Raw genomic sequence first — 18,350 nt, 5'->3', positions numbered from 1 at the left:
GGATGCGACATGAGAATTTCACAATTGAAATGGCAAAGGGTGTCATTTATGCACACATGTGACGAAAATAATTATCAATTAAAATCCAGCCATTGGAAAAATAATTAAAATTCATAATAAAATTCTAGACACATTTGTGAAAATGATGGAAAAAGTTTCATGATTTTTGGATTTGATTTGAGTGAAATATGAATTATGGAAGATTGGTAAATATTTGGATGAAACATGAACAAAAGCAAGGCATGGCAAGTCAACATAAGTTGACCGATGGCATTTTTGCAATTCTAACTATCACTTATCAAAACGGCTGTGTTTTGGAGGGCCAAACGAAATAACCTGATTGGTTGGCCCTCAATGAAACAGTGACATCAACAACATTAGCCAATCACCATCGAATTTTCTGGGCAAGGTTTCACGCAGCTAGGGTTTTAAATGGCAACAGCATTCATCATCACTCTTCATCATTTAAATCAACAATCATAAACAAACAGCCTCAACCAATACTCGTGGCCATGAAATATCACTATTAAGCAGTTTTAATCAACAGTCAAACACACATAAACATAGGAAATTCTGGGCAGGGTATAGTTTCAAACAACAGCAGCATACATCCATGTTTCACCATGCACTCGATCAAAAAATGTGAACAAAACACATCTAGCATCACCAACCAAGCAGGGCATATGAAACCATCATCATATAACATCAACCAATCAACACAACAAAGATTAATCAAACAAATTTCTGGACAAGGTAATGTTTAATCATGAACAGCATATCATCATCATCCACATTCAATCACGAAAAAGCAAAATGTCCAGAAACGAGAAATGAGCATGGTAACGTGATCCTCATGTATCACACATACATAATCCCTTATTCATTTTCATCAAAGTACATAAACAAACAGGATTCGAGCAAGAAACAACATGAACACTAAATTTCAGATCAGCATATCTCTAAAAATACACAACCATTTCAAACAAACTTTGGCTTATTAGAATCAGCATGAAGTAAACTATCATAAGCATGGCTTTATTTTAAGAAACAAAAGATTCGTAAAACTGACCAAATCTGCAGGGCAGGGTTGATTCAAGTGTTTTTGCTCTTGGATGCTTGAAACAGACGCACAGCATGCCTCTAAATGATGATTGGTGGAGACTTTGAGCTCAGCAACCCTTGAGAACTTCCAAAACTCAACTTGCCATGAAAGGTCCTTGAAGGAAAAGAAGCACGATCCTCACTTCCAGTTGGAGAAGAATGGCGGAAATCAACCTCAAATGATGCCTAGATGGTCAAGCAATGAAGAAAAGCTCGGGTCCTTTCAAGGGTTTGGCAGAACATTCACTTATGGCAAAATGCAAAATGGTGAGAGAAGGGAGAATTCTGGCGCAAAGGCTGCTCTAGGGTTGTGGAATGAGCAGAAAAAGGTTTAAATATGTCTGTTTTAGGTTCATTAATCCAATGCTAAACTGGTTTAGTGTAATGAAGACCAAATGCCATTTTGCTAATTTGGAGAGTATGGAAATGGAGGTGTGAGTTAGTGGTCGAATGGGCCTTGAAATGCTGCAGAAGGACCATTGTAAATGCTGTTTTATGATTTGCTTATGAGTGGTTAACTTGTTTGGTTTAAAATGCACCAGTTGCATATTTGCCAATTGTGTGCACAAGTGAAAAGGAGGTGTGAACTGTACACGAGCTGGGCCTTGGTTATGCTGCAATTGCTCACTACAGATGCTGTCTTATGCTGCTTCAAGAATTGCCAAGCTTGCTTCACTTGTTTCCACACATTTTGCATATTTGTGAATTTTGACATAATGACCAAATTGGCAAGGAGATGCATGGTCTGGCCAAGTTAGGGCTCTAGACAAGTTGCAAAAAGCATGTGAAACCATTTCCCAATAGCCAAATGTGTTGAAAAGTTTTAAATCAAAAAGTCAAAGTTTGGTCAAACTTTGATTTTTAAAGAAATAGGTCCAAAAATGCCATTTTGATTGGCAAGGTTTTAGGTCATGAAGTTTATATTTTTGGAAAGAGGATGAAAAATGTGGTTTGTAGGAAAAAACCCCACCAAATTTGGCCTTATGGTTTGGGAGATATGCTCAGTTGAAGTTCAAAATTTGGTGAAAATGATTGGATCATATCTTGACAACCATACATGGGATTTGAGAGTTCTTGGACTTTTTGAAAATGGGAGAACAAGATCTTCAACTTTCATGTTGGGAAAAAATTCATTTGAAGCTTGTATCATGATGTAAGTTGAGGATCAAGAAGTTTCCATTTTTGGCAGTTGAAATTACAGGTCCAGTTTCTATTTTGGGAATTTTTCTGATTTGCTTCAAATTCTTCCATGATGTTGATTGCCATGACATATAAGACCTATTAGGACATGAATAAGCTCCTTCAAACCATTTCCATCCATCAAATCCAAAGAATCAACCACAGTTGACCAACTTTGACTTTCTAGGGTTTTGGACTTGACTGTGCACTTCTGATGAATTCCAAACCCTAGTTCTTTGAGATTTTGACTTCAAATGATGTCTCAAGTTGTATGGACTCTTGATTATTGATCATGGTGCCCAAATTCCACAAGAATGGCCACCATCCACTGCTTTGACTGATTGCTGACTGTTTAGGGTTTTGACCTGGTTGTGCATTGACTGATGACATCTGAGCCTTCAACCCTTGACTTGAACATTTCAAATGATACTCCAAGACATGTGAACTTGTAGGACAAACCCTAGGGCTTTGATTCCTTGAGAAACAACCTTGCTTGATTGGTTGACTGATCTCCTGATCAGTTTGACCTAATTTCTGACTTGCTTGCTCTTGAGGCAACTGAGGACAATGCAAATGCTATGCAATGTATCATGATATGCTATGACCTAATATGAAATGGTATGTACAATGATGGGTGCAAATTTGAGGTGCTACAATGTGGCAGTTGAGGAGAAGTTGAACTAGGACACGTCATGGATGGACCCATGGCGCCAACCACAGTGGGAGCCACAAGTGTAAAATGCTGATTTTTTGGCTTTTTAGCTCATTTTTGCTCCTTTTCTCGATCGGGGCTCCGATTAGACTGGAAACCTGAATACAAAGAAAAACATAGTAATAACATAACAAAATAACAATAAAACAACTGAAATGCATGCGAAATCGGAGTCGAAAATACAGTGAATTTCAGTGTCATCAAATTCTCCCACACTTAAACCCTTGCTTATCCTCAAGCAAAACACTTAGAAGCTCAAAAAGAAAGACTGGTGTCGACGAGTGATTCGGGCTAAAAAGGCTTCTAGGTTCAAGTCGGGATGCAGTGATAGGTACTAACTAAGTGAACCAAGGGTATTGTGATGACACTTATCCGCAGACACGGACATAAACTCCCTTCCTATATTAACCAACCCATATTATCCCACAATACCTAAGCTTACCTCTTCATCTCTTTTTGGGTCCTTTTCGTTCAGGCGCAATCACATTAAGCCCGTTATCTGTACATGCTTCATAGTAGAGTGATATGTTAGTGATTCTGATCCTAAACATGGGGGTTTCTGGCACATAGATCTGTGTAAACTCTTTTATTTGACCCAAATGCAGTTGTGGGGGATCAGATTGTAATCCTCCCTACCGAGTTCAGCGCCAGATACCTCTGAACCAACTAATAGTGGGTGTAGCGGGGTATTCGTTACCTTTAGATTTATGGACTAAATCAAAAGTAAATCATACAATTCGAGTCGCCACCGCACTTCTATTTATCCAAAGGAAAGGTTAGAAAGCGAACAAAAACCGAGAAGTTTTATCAAATCAAAAACTAATAAAAATGTCAGAGATCTGGGTAAGGGGGTTGGTTATGCAATGGGAAGGTTTTAAGCACCCAAAACATCCTTAGTACTCTAAGGGAGCCCTTTTTGCAAGTGTTGTATGGTAGGTTGGTATTTGTGAAAAAATATTTGTGCAAACATGATTGGGGAGATGAGAAGAGAATATACAAATTATTTACAATTTTGTGTTTGAATGGATAAACCCATTGCCTACGTACAATCATAAAAGGTAGGATCAAAACCTCGTAGTTCGGGGTAAAAATCTCAAAAATAAGTTGGTGAATTGATTGGTCAAAAGCCTTAAGGTCTTTTGTTATCAAAGGGAGAAAACTTAACCTAAACCACAAATCCACCATGTGAGGAGAGCTTCAACATACTAGTGAGGGATCCACCCTATAATAAGTATGGAAGGCTTATAGTCCAATCACTAAGGATACAGGTGAGGTTTATATCAACCACTATGATAACTCAAACCTAATAGCTAATGTTTATGAAAAGCTCTGGCAAAAGTGGCCATTGGAACCACAAAAGAACTTGAAGTGGGTTGGGATTTACCAATTAGAAGTATTCACAAAATGAAGTCAAAATTGACTTAAGGTTCAATTCAAAATAAGTATTATGAAAAGAATTTGAAAAAAAAATCAAAGGCATAATGCCTAGGTTTCTAATTTTGAAAACAATGTCAATGTTTGCACAAAATGAGTTTGGCTTGGGTTAGAGTGGAGAGAAGAAGAGAAGGGCTAATCTTAAACATGCAAAGGTGAGAGAAGAGAAATAAAACCCTTGGAGTTCCTCTCTTGAGATCATAAAGATGATCCAAGTTGCTCCTTTCCTTTGGACTTAGCAAGCCATAAGCAATTAACTCAAGCAATCAAGCAAATATTCAATCAAGCTCCTAGGAATCTTCCAATTGGCTCTTGTCTCTCTTATCTTGGATGCTCATGACAATGGTCCTTCTAATTAGCTCAAGTTTGGAATCCCTATCACACAAGAACACACAAATCAAAAAGTTCCATAATGCAATAGAAAGAATGGACAAAGAGAGAGTTTAGATTATGGGTCCTTTCACTTCAACTTCAAGATGTAAGCATTCTAAAGGCATAAGGCATAGTTTCTCTTCAACATATTTAGCATTCTAAAGGCATGAGGCCTAGTTGCTCTTGAAATTCCATTTAGCATAGGTGAGGTCCTAATTCTAAGTCTTTTCTCCTTTTTGAATTGGGTTCAAACAAACAAAAACAAAACAAGCACAAAGCAAGCAATGCTAATCAAACCAAGCAGTGCACAATATTCAAAGAGATTCGAAGGAAAATAGTTAGAGAATAAACCTTTGTAGAGCAGCTTTCAAGAGCACAATTCAACCAGACCTTTGTTTGCAACTTGATCTGGATGCTTGGTATGAGAGCTAGGATTAGGAATTAGTGATGATAATAAACTGATGTTGTTGAAAATCGCACTTGAAAAATGAAAGTGAAATTGCAAATTCCTTTGGTGAGAGGTTAGGCAATCAGTTCAGCTTCAAGCCCTTCTGTTTCAATTATTCAAGCCTCAAATGACAAAACCTTCAACATCAAAGTTATAGATATTTTCAATACAATCAATTTGGACTTAACTTTTGCATCATTTGGATTTTTTATGAGAAAGTTATGGGCACTTGAAGTTGGACTTTTTCACATTTCAATGGCTTTGGTCCAAAGTGACCTATAATGTTTTGTATTATCACATGTGTTTATTTTAGGATTATGAAATTTTGTCCAACACAACAATTTAATTAGACATCTCAAACTTTCCAATGCACTTGTTTGCACCTCAAAATCATAAAAAATAAAGGAGTTAGGTCCTTGGGAAGTTGACCTAAAATTAGTGTTTCAGTCAAAATGACCTATAATGTTTTGAAATGAATGATGACTTTCCGAGTTTCAAATAATTTTTTGATGAACATGAAATTTATTCATATGGTTCTTAATAACATGTTTTCTCTTGGTGTCATCATCATTTGAGAAACACATCAAAAGTTAGGTCTCAGTGGATTTCAAAATAGTCAGATGAATTGACTGATCAACTTCTCAAGTCCAAACTTCAAATCTTGATGAATAAATGATTGAGGACACTAACATAGGCTCATATATGCATAAAATGATGAATTAAAGAACTTCCCTTTATTATATTTGATCATAGGTTGAGGTTGCTTCATGAGCAAGGCACAGTCAATGCACAGTTGGATTAGGGTTTCCTTGGGAAGCAAGCCTCAAGCCCTTTGGTTTATCTTGATCAAATTAACAAATTGAGATACTTGGGAGGAATATATGATGATTGAGCTTTGGGAACCATTGTCATGCTTGCTTTCAACTTCATCTGGCCATTTCATTGAGTATAAGGGCCTCCTAGGAAACTTGGATCACATGATTGCTTGAGCTTCAAAACAAACAATGTTAGTGACATATTTTTGTACTTTTGGTTAGTAAACAAAATAGGAAAAGCAATAATATACAATTCAAGCATGCTTGGTGGTCTCAAACCACTCACACAAGTCCCAACCCTAGGGTTAAGGAGCCAAGATGCTATGATCCTTGAGGCAAGATGCAAATGAGCAATGTTATGATGCCATGAGGGATATTAGGGTCAAAATTAGGGTCTTACAGATTCCCACATTTAAGGTCATTCTAGCCGGAGATATGAAGGTTAAAATCTTCGTCTCGACGGGGTAGAATTGGCTTAAATAATAACAAAGAGACGAATTTTGGTCCCTAAGAGACCTCATGATGCAGACGTATGCATGCAAAAGTTAATACTCTGTGGGGATATGTGTCCACAAAGAAATCAAGAGAAACTGAAAACCCATAAGAGTAATACACTCACTAGGGAGACAAAGACTCTGGGGGGATAAAGGGAATAAAAATGCGTGAGCAGGTCACGACTTGAAACTTGCTGGAAGACACAAGGGGATTCCATGAAAATAAATCAATGGAAAGACTCGAGCTGATGCAAAGATACATGTATTGAGGAATATGCCAATACAGCAAAACTATCCACAAAGGATACTTCGGATAAAAATCCGGACTCGGATGGGGAATATCCAATAAGGGATTCGGCCGAGGAAGCGATAAATGAGGTATTATCGGTTACTGGATAATAAAGCTCAAAAAGAGACATGTGATCGCACACCGGTATAAGGGTGAGAAAACAACACGCTCAGGGAGAAATAATATCTAAGACCGATATAAGGGTGAGAGATATCAATCATCCAAAACATCTGAGGAAAACCTAAAAGGTATACTTCAACTCAGGAAAATCTGACTCCACAGGGGATAAAAGGTCATAATAGGGAGCAGAAGGAAGGAACACAAGGGATACTGGTTACTAGGCATATAATAGGTGACCAACCAGGCGTGAATTGGGGAATATTTCCAAGACACTCATCATCCGAAAGGAGGGCTGAAAAAGCAAACTCGATTACAAGATGGATATTCAATTCCATAAGGAAAATACGAATCTTACTCGACCGGGGAAGAAAAGGACTTCAACTGAAGAGCGCATGAGATATATTATCTATTACCGTCAGAACGTAGATAACATACTCGCATGGAAGATTATCCACAACCGGTTACTAGTTTAATAAAGGATAAATCGACCAAAAAGAAAGGACATCGGGATACCGACTATTGGGTATAAAATAATGACCAATCAAGGGGAGAAACGATCATTACCATACAAGGGTAAATGAAAGATAACTCGTTGGGAATAAATTGCTTGATCAGAGCAATTATCCAAGAGATATATCACCGGTTACTGGGTGATATACTCAAACACGAAAGAATATCAATACCGAATATTGGATAAAGATAACCAAAAAAGAGGGGATTATATCTACCGGTTACTGGGTAGAAAACCAAGGGCGAGAGTAACCGTCATCGGTTAGGATGAACAAAATCAAGGATTAACCCTGCAAGGGGACAAAAATGGGGTTTACAACTACCGGTTACGGGGTAGAAAACCACAAAAATCCTCTGGGGAGAATGAACAATTGCTGTTTACTGAGTAATTGATCACCTGAACCACAGGGAACTGCAGGGGAAATAACAAGAAAGGAGTCAATCTAGGAACAAACTAGAAGGACGCAATGAAACAAAACTCAACTCAATGAGGATATAACTCAGGGGAGTAATTCCATCCCAACATATATTTTGGGAGGAAACTGAAACAATAATCATCCACGAGGACATAACTCAGTGGGGAATAATGAAGGAAAGATAGACACTTTCTGCCTATAGGGCTGACTTTATATGGAGAGATCAGACACAAACATCTGCTTAGGAAAGAACAATTCACCAACAGCAGGAGATAACAAGCAACGATATATGGCAAAGAATGCAATATGAATATCCGAATGCTATAATTATGCATGTATATGCATGGTTTATGTATGATTAATGCTGACAAACAGACATATCTAACACAAACAGGTCCAAGGATCAATGGACAGACATCCGGTACAACATCTCAAAAGAGAAAGCCAGGCCCGCAGGATAAATCCAATTTGGTGGGGAGCAACAAATACCAGGGAACACCAAACACCATTGAGAATCAAACAGAGTCGTTGTCGGGGACCAAGACTACTGCTAGGGGAACAAGCAGGGTCGTCGGGGATCAGAGATCGCTGTTGGGGATCAGTCAAAGAGCACAAATACCAAAGTTGGGGATCTTCCAACAGTTCTTGGGAACTTACAGAGATAACAATAAAATCCATCATGGATGAACTCTCCTGGGGATCTCATCGGGCAATAATATGAAATTTTGTGGGGAATAACCACCAAACATAAGCACATTAATCAAACATTCACTTCTCATCATTGAAGGAACATCTCTGCTGCGGAGAAAGAGACAATCATTCCGTCGAGAAGCTAACAATACATCCTCCTCGAAGTTCCAACGCCAAACTGGGATCAGGTAAAGTCTTAGTTGGGGAAACTACAGAGCCAACGCCAGGGATTTGCTGCTGAACAGACAAAACATCTGATGTAGACAAAACTCTACCAGGGAGCACAACACGGATAAGATCCATCGTAGAAGAAATTCTACTGGGGAACTTATCAGGGAATGATATGAAATTCTGTGGGGATACACCCATCAAACGGAAGTTCCAAAAATCAACAAATTTTCCTCATCTCTGTTGGAGAAACATCTCTACCAAGGGGAGAGAACCACTGCTCCGTTGGGGAAGGAATCAACATCTTCAACACCAGCTCTACTAAGAGGAAACCATCCAATAAGGAGGGAAGAGCAAATATCAGGCCCTGGTCAGGCAACTCCACTAGGGAAAGACTGTTGGTAATCATACTGAGGATAACCTGTAGGCGATCATGCTGGAGATAATCTGCTGGCGAACCAACTAGGGGAGGTCTATTGTGAGCAACCCTACTGAAGATGAGTGGTAAGCAAACTTACTGGGGGAAAATTGCATGCGAATCCGCTGGGGATAAGCTACAAACCAACCTGCTGAAAATTTCCACTCATGCTGGGAATTCCTGCTCACTCTGTGGGATATTTCTAATCACAATAAGGGAGACCAACTTCCTTGAAGAGATATCATATCAACTTTTATCAATCTATACGGGATTTTAGGTCAGTCCACACAAGGGATGACAACCATATAATCGATAAAACACAGATGCTAGACCCAGACTCACTGGGGAGTTAGAAGACCAAGGCCAAAACTCCAGACTCTCTGGGGAATTTGGTGGTGTATTATCTTCTTCTGCGCTCACGGAGGAGACAATCCTGAAAGATGATGAAGGAGGATATAAATATTCCAGGAATGAACAAATGCCTTACCCTTTTGGAGATCATACTATCCTTGGGAGAGCACTGAAGATGTTGATTGTTTTTGTTCCTTCCCAACACATATATTGGGATGGTTTTCCCCATTGAGTCATATCCTCACCGGGACAAGTCTTGATTTGGTGTGCCTATCTAGTTTGATCCTAGATCGGTCTCTTGAGACTATTTTCCTGTTTCCCCGTGGTAAATGAATAATTGCTCAATAATTAGTAATTATTATCCCCGGCGGAGTATGTGGTTCTCTACCCTCATATCGGTAGTTGTAAACCTTATTTCTTCCCTTTTTGCAGAGTAACTATTTTTGCTCATCCTTAATTGGTGACAGTTATCTTCATCCAATATTCGGTATTGATATCCCCTCATTTGCGTGGATAATTGCCCTGATTATGCAATTTATCCCCAGCGGGTCATCTCTCGTCTACCCTGTTGTTGTTGGTAACAATTGTTCCTCTCCTGAATTGGTCATCATTATATGCCTAGTTGCGGTATCCCAATGCCTTTTCTTTTCGGTCGATTTATCCTTTATTAACCCAGTAACTGGTTGTGGATAATCGCCCATGCGAGTATATTATCTACGTTCTGACGGTAATAGATGATGTATCTCATGCACTCTTCGGTCGAAGCTTTTGTTCTTCCCCAGTCGAGTAAGATTCGTATCCCCTTTACGGAGTCGAATATCCATCCTATAATCGAGTTTTACTTTTAGCCCTCCTTTGGATGATGAGTGTCTTGGGAATATTCCCCAATTCACGCCTTGGTTGGTCACCTATTATATGCCCAGTAACCGGTATCCCTGGTGTTCCTTCCTCTCTGCTCCCTATTATGACTTTTTGGTCCCCTGTGGAGTCAGAATCCCTGAGTTGAAGTATACCTTTTAGGTTTTCCTCAGATGTTTTGAAGTTTTGATATCTCTCACCCTTATACCGGTCTTAGATATTCATTCTTCCCGAGCATGTTGTATCTCTCGCCCTTTCGTCGGTGTTCAGATCCCGTGTCTCGTTGAGCTTATTACCCAGTAAGCCGGTAATACCTCGTCCCGCTGCTTCCCCAGGAGTGTCCTTGTGGACATCCCCAGTGAGATCCCTTAGTGGATTGTCTTCGTCCGGATTTTTATCCGAAGTATCTGTTGTAGATAGTTTTTGATGTATTGGCATATTCCCTAATACATGCATCTTCGAATCAGCTCGAGTCTTTCCGATGGATTTATTCCCTTTGGAATTTTGTTCCCCAAGCTTTGAGTCGTGACCTGCTCGCGCATTTTTATCCCTTTATATTCCCAGGAGAGTCCCCAGGGTCTTGGTCCCATGGAGTGAATTGCTCATATGGATTATCAGTGGCTTCTGATTTCTTTGCTTTTGTGGACACATATCTCCATAGAGTGTTACCATTTTTCATACCTACATTTGCATCATGAGGTCTCTTAGGGACCAAAATTCGTCTCTTTGTTATTATTTAAGCCCATTCCACCCCGTCGAGATGAAGATTTCAACCTTCACTTCTCCGGCTAGAATGACCTTAAATAGGGGCATCTGTAAGACCCCAATTTTGGCCCTAATATCCCCCATGGCATCATAACATTGCATTTGCATAGCCTCAAGGATCATAAGCATCTTGGTTCCCTTTGCCTTTGGGTGGGACTCCTTGTGATTGGTTTGAGATCACCAAGCATGTTTGAATTATATATCATTGTTTCTCTTATTTTTGTTTACTAACCAAAAGCACAAAAATGTGTCACCAACATCTTTTGTTTGAAGCTTGAGTATCATCCAAGACACTTTGTGGATTCTATTCAGGTGATCAGTCAACACAAGAGAAAGACTTAAGTTACTTCCAACAGGTTCAAATGGGGTTTATTCATCATTCAGAATGCTAGTCTTGAAGGAGCAAGAATCTGTTCTGGAGCTGTCATGCTCGCTAGGCGAGCAGAATGGTTCGCCTAGCGAATCTGAACTGTCATGCTCGCTGAGCGAGCAGATCCTTCGCTAGGCGAAGCCCACGCGTTTTGAGAAAAGTAACAAAAAGTCATGGGCTTGAGTTGCCCTCATTTGAGCCCACTAAGCCACGGAAATCAGGTTATAAATACTAGAATTTTCATTGAAACAGGACCTGGATAAAAAGAGTAGAAAGAGGGAAAGAAGGAGAGAGGCGAACTAATTTGCAGCAACCTCCAGACAGCTCTGAGAAGTTCACCCTAACTCACAAACTTTTTCACCTCCGCCTCACGCAAACCCTAATATCGCCTTGCAAACTCAGTCGTGCCATTCGATTTTTATCGGTCTCTCTAATCAGGTTTGCCCTTATTCCCATTACTTTCAATTTGAATGCTCTGAATGTATGAGGTATCGTTCAGTTTTGCCCCCGGGTTTAGATATGCATGAATGTGTAAACAATACCTTGAATGTTTAACCGTTTCGTTTCTGAGATGGATGCCATAGGGTTTGGGGTTTCTGAGAACGTACTGTTATCCATGAAGAACCCAAAACCCGCAGGCGCTCGCTAGCACCTTCGCTAGGCGAGCACGCAGCGAAGCTTCGCTAAGCTTTCGCTAGGCGATGCAACAGCGATCGCGACAACATTTGTTTTTTTTTTCTGTTTGCTCTAATCTGTTTTGTGTTCAGCATTGTTTTCTCCCGATTCCATCCTGTTACTCTAACTTTTTTTGTTGAGTTTTTGTGAGGACTCACGTGACTATTGCAGAGATGGCTTGCTTGGTATTCCACTTTATTTGTGGGATACCATCCTGAAGGTTTATTCCGATTACCTGTACTGACCCACTTTCTTTGATGGTGCTAGCTTGAGAGATCTCTGGGTTTCTTGTTTCTTGAGTTGCTGTTACTCCGGATCTTTATCCGTGTGGTAGATCTTAATCCCTTTTACATCTTTTAGCATTTTACTGCTTTCTTAGCTGGAAGACCTCGATAGGAGGTAATATTCTTGTGTGTTACTTTTGTGCTAAAGACCTCCATGAAGAGGCAATTGACGGATAAAAGGGATTAGTAATCAATCCCCCGTTATTCAGTGTGTCATTCTTTATGCTCACACTACGTGTCGATGCTTCAGAACAAAAGCCCAAGATCTTTTGTCCGGTCGGTCAGTGGAGAGGGTTCCACCTTTCTGAATCCCCACTTTTTGTCATGAGCTCACCCTGTCCAGGGTAAGAGCTATGAAGTCTTATCCTCATTACCCTGTTAATCTGCTCACCCTGACGTTCAATGTCAGAGGTTAAGAGCCTGTTTGATTACCCTTCCATGGCTTGTTTGTCGAGGTTGATATGGCCCCTCTTGACTAAAGCCCTACCCATATATGTTTGAGCCCCTTTGGTGGCATTTTACTTTATCCATGTTTGTTTTGTATGGTGTGATCGTCTCCCCATAAGATTGTTAGACTTCGTATAGTCTCTCGTCTGCATGTCAAATAAGGTAGCGTGGTTCCTTCGTCCAGGACTGCCCTTTTGCATGAACATCCCTAAAACACCAACAACTCATTGTTTTTTCTTCTCCTAAGAGCACGTTTACTCCTTCTACTACATGCGAGTAAGTCTCCAAAGGTCGAGCATCCGGTAGATTGCGTAGTAACGTCGTTCAACCCTTACCCCGTAGTTAGCCGAACTACGGCTTGCTATGATTCTCATTCCAGATGAGATGCGTAGGCATAAGATGCGATGTCTTACCGAGCACACCCCTCTTTAACCCGTAGGTAGCCGAGCTACGAAGACTCTGATTCTCCTATTCAGATGAGATACATATGCAGTGGATGCGACATCCGTGCGAGTAATTTTCTTTTGACCTCTCTTTTAGTAAGTAGTACATTAGATAAACATACACACTTTTCCCATCCCTTCAATCATGTTTGCACAAATAAATTTTCACAAAATGCCAACCTTATAACAAGTGTGAAAAGGGCTCCCTAGGAGTACCTAGGATACTTTGGGTGCCTAACACCTTCCCATTGCATAACCAACCCCCTTACCCAGATCTCTGACATTTTTACTAGTTTTTGATTCAATAAAACTTTTAGGTTTTTGTTCACTTTCTAACAATTCCTTTGGATAAATAGAAGTGCGGTGGCGACTCGACTTGTATGATTTACCTTGGATTTAGTCAATATCTCTAATGGTAACGAATACCCCGCTACAGAAAAATGGCGACTCTGCTGGGGAATTTATTGCCTAGTGGGTTTTGCCTACTTTCCATATTGTGTTGTATTGTTGTGTATATTATTTTGTGACATATTTTTGTGCAATTTGAGATTATTGTATTGTATGTAATGATTGAATTGCTTGAATATTAATTCCTTGTGTGCTTGGTGATCTTTGTGAGATGAGTTCTATACCCGAACTCGAGTGCACTTAGGATATGAGAATGGCATAGTCTTGTTGACTTGTGTGGAGTTATTCCTTAGCAAGTTAACTTGCAAGTCCATTCACTTGGTGGAGGTTATGTTGGGATCAATAATGTCACACAAGTAAGTTGTGGTTAGACATTACTCTCTCCAATATAGACCTTAGAAGCCAAGGACCTTAGTTTACCAAACCCATCTTGGCATATGCTTGGGATATAGTGCGAAGGTCGTTCAAGTGTAAGATTTGATACGATTGTTACGCGATACTACACTCATAAGAGTATCTCTTGAGAATATTGTTGGAATATGAGTAGTCGTTTCTCCGATAATATCCGAAAGATGGGATGATGACTATGGGAACCTCTTGTAGAACATGTTTGGCAGGTCTAAACCATAGTACATTCCCTTTGGGGTGGTTCTTAACCTAAACTCCATGCTCGTGACTTGCGACAAACCTTTGATTCATGGTTGATCCGTTCATGTATCCTTAATATCAATGGAACTTGGGTGTTGATAAGGCGTAAACCGTAATCCACCAAAATGGATGGCTGATATTAAGGATAACATGATCCGTCCCATGACCTTTGTTTGGTGTGCTTTGCTTGATCCTTGAGTGTGATTGTTGCATTCATGCATTCATGCACCCATTTGTATTCATATCATCAAAATAATGAGAAAATTTTCAAGGAACTTAAGAGGTCTATTTGCAAAATTTTCAGACATGGAAAGACAAAGAAGGAATACAAAGAAGTACAGTTTCAGACAACCAGACTTGAAAGAGTTAAGGAATTTGACATCTTATGTACTAGATCCCTTGGGTTTCAAGGCTCGTTTTGGGAAGCTTCTTCCTCTTCTGACTACTCAGGTGGATGAAGGATTGATGAGTGTATTGGTGCAGTTTTACGATCCTTTGTACCATTGCTTCACGTTTCCGGATTTTCAGCTTTTGCCTACACTTGAGGAGTATGCTTATCTTGTGGGTATACCTGTTCTGGATCAGTTGCCATTCAGTGGCTTGGAAAGGGTTCCTACTTCTCAAGAGATAGCAGACATGTTACACATAGATGAATCTCTGGTTGATGCTCATATGACTACCAAAGGGGGAATTCAAGGTCTCCCTTCTGAGTTCCTCATTGCTCAAGCTACTATGTATGGAAAGGCCATGAGTGAGGACGCCTTTGAGGCCATATTTGTACTTCTCATCTATGGGCTAGTGTTATTCCCCAACATCGACAAGTTTGTGGATGTGAACGCTATTAGGATTTTCTTTACTCTTAATCCCGTTCCGACTCTGTTGGGCGATACCTATTTCTCTTTGCATATGAGGAATGCAAAGGGTGGTGGCGTCATTGTGTGTTGTTTGCCTCTGTTGTATAAGTGGTTTATTTCTCACTTACCTCAGACGATCGCTTTTAAGGAGAACAAGGAATGTCTACGGTGGTCCACGAGACTTATGTCTCTCACTAATGATGATATCTCTTGGTACAACCGTGTGTATGATGGGGTGCAGATTATTGACTCTTGTGGTGAATTCTCCAATGTGCCTCTTCTTGGTACATGTGGTGGGATTAACTACAACCCTGTTTTGGCGCGTTGTCAGCTTGGGTTCCCCCTGAAGGATAAACCTAATAATATTCTGTTAGAAGGCGTGTTCTTTCAGGAGGGTAAAGATCCCCATAGATTGAAAGCTAGAATGGTCCGCTCTTGGCGCAAAATTCATAAGAAAGGAAGGAGGGAGCTAGGTCCGAAGAATTGCATTGCTTTGGAGCCTTACACTGCTTGGGTAAGGAAGAGAGCGTCTGAGCATCTCATGCCTTACGAGTATCCGAGATCTACACCTATGATTATGGTTGGGCTTTCAACCCTCCCTAATCAAGGAGTAGAGGAGTTGAGAAACGAAGACCGTTCACGTGCCTGGATCCGTGAACATGAAGAGTTACTTCAGCAGATTAAGGAGAAGGATGCGTTGATTGAGTTTCTTGAGCATCAGGTTATTGATGACCCTGATGATGTATGGACTTCTCTACTTCCTCAGTCTTCTAAGTTCTGGAAGAGGAAGCATGATCGACTCGCCAAAGAGAAAGCCGATATGGAGGCAGCCTACGAGAGAGAGGTGAAGAGGCTTCGTGCATCTTATCTCCCTGTGTCCCGAGCTTTAGATGATTGTTTCTAGGGATCCATAGGATGATTATTTTCCTTTTCTCTTGTATAGGATTGACGATGATGTACTTCTTTTCCCTGATATTATTTGATGAGATATTTCCATATGTGATAAAATGCTTAATATTTCCAAAATTTGCAAATAAAACTCTAAAGTTCCTTTGAAATAAAAAATAAATCATATGCACAAGCATTGCATGCATCATATGCATAAGCAGATTCTATTTCCGGTCCCTTGCCCTGTGGTCTAACTCTATGTCCTTCATTTATTTTGAAGACAAGCTGACTCACCGGTACTACACTAGAGCCAACAATTCTAGACTGATGGATCACTTAGAGAAAGAGAACCGCGAGCTGAAAGAGGAAGTAGCCATATTGACTGCCCTAATGGAGTCATTCATGGTTGCCCAGAGCCAATCTTCTCTGACACCTTCAACTCCTCCCCAGAGGACAGTTATTTCTGAAATTGTCTCCCCTACTGTGCCCGCTGCCAGTGCATATTTTGTTCCAACAGCCATGCTAACCGGGTTCCCGTGGGGGATGCCTCCCAATTTCATGCCTGAGGGTCCTGTTCCCACCTTTGCTTCTCTACCGACATCTAGCCCGGTCCTTGCCGTTCCTCCTCCTGTCGTGCATACTTTGCCCAGAGTAGACGACACCATCTATCATTTTGAGCCGTCTGAGGGTCCAGATGTTTATGAGAAGATGGATGCCATGAATGATCAATTTCTTGAGCTTCTCAAAGAATTGAAAACTCTCAGAGGGAAGGATCTTTTCAGCAAGTCTGCTGCCGAACTCTGCTTGGTTCCAAATGTGAAGATTCCTGTGAAATTCAAGGTCCCTGATTTTGAAAAGTACAAAGGAAATACTTGTCCTCTCAGCCATCTGGTCATGTATGCCAGGAAGATGTCAACTCAAACCGATAATGACCAACTACTCATCCACTACTTTTAGGATAGTCTGTCCGGTGTCGCTTTGCGTTGGTATATGGGTTTAGACAGTGCGAACATCCGATCCTTCAATGATCTTGGCGAAGCCTTCATCAAGCAATACAAGTACAACACGGATATGGCTCCCGATAGAGATCAATTGAGAGCCATGTCCCAAAAGGATAAAGAAACATTTAAGGAGTACGCCCAGAGGTGGCGAGAGGTGGCAGCACAAATCGTGCCTCCGCTAGAAGAGAAAGAGATGACTAAGATCTTTTTGAAGACCTTAAGTTCTTTTTATTATGAGCGGATGATTGCTAGCGCTCCTTCGGACTTCACCGAGATGGTAAATATGGGAATGCGTCTAGAAGAAGGGGTCCGTGAAGGATGGTTAACCAGAGAAGAAGGCTCTTCTGCCAAACGTTATGGGGCGTTTGCAAAGAAGAAAGATGGAGAGGCACATGCTGTGACCTCCCATGAGAAACCAAGAAGACCCTCTGCGAGGAGGAAGACTGTGCGTCCCGCCAGTAACCAGCACCATATGGCTCATATAGCACCTGTCTTTAAAGATAATCAACAGCACCAGCAACACAACAACAATCATCAACCACCTCAGCAATATCAACCACAACAGCTCTGTCCACAACAGCAGGCCTACCAGCCTCGCAACAGTAATCAAACTAGCACAAATTACGAGAGGAAAAAGGTCACCTTCGATCCTATTCCAATGACGTACGTAGAGTTATATCCCTCTTTGATAGAGAGGAAGCTGATTACTCCGAGAGACCCACCGACTATACCTGCTAACCCCCAGTGGTGGTATAAGCCTGAATTACACTATGTTTACCATTCCGGTGCTCCCGGCCATGACGTGGAGAATTGTTACCCTTTGAAGACCAAGGTTCAAGACCTTGTGAGGTGTGGAATTCTATGTTTTGAGGACGTAGGTCCTAATGTGAAGAAGAACCCATTGCCTGAACATGGGAAATCTGTCAACATGGTCCAAGGTTACCCTGGCAAGCACAAAGTCAAATATGTCAGTCATATTCAACAATCTCTGGTCGAGACGCACCGTTTGTTATGTAACTACAGTCATTATGAGCATGACCATCATAGATGTCGAGTCTGCTCTGTTAACCGATTGGGTTGTTGCCAAGTGCGCAAGGATGTTCATGAAATGCTGGATGAAGGAGTCATTGAGATCCTCCAGAATAGAAATGTTGATGAATATGCTCTTGAGGTCAATGTGATTTCTCCGGTT

This window comes from Lathyrus oleraceus, chromosome 5 (assembly GCF_024323335.1).
Source record: "Lathyrus oleraceus cultivar Zhongwan6 chromosome 5, CAAS_Psat_ZW6_1.0, whole genome shotgun sequence".
Lineage (NCBI taxonomy): Eukaryota > Viridiplantae > Streptophyta > Magnoliopsida > Fabales > Fabaceae > Lathyrus > Lathyrus oleraceus.
This window is presented reverse-complemented; position numbering follows the sequence as displayed.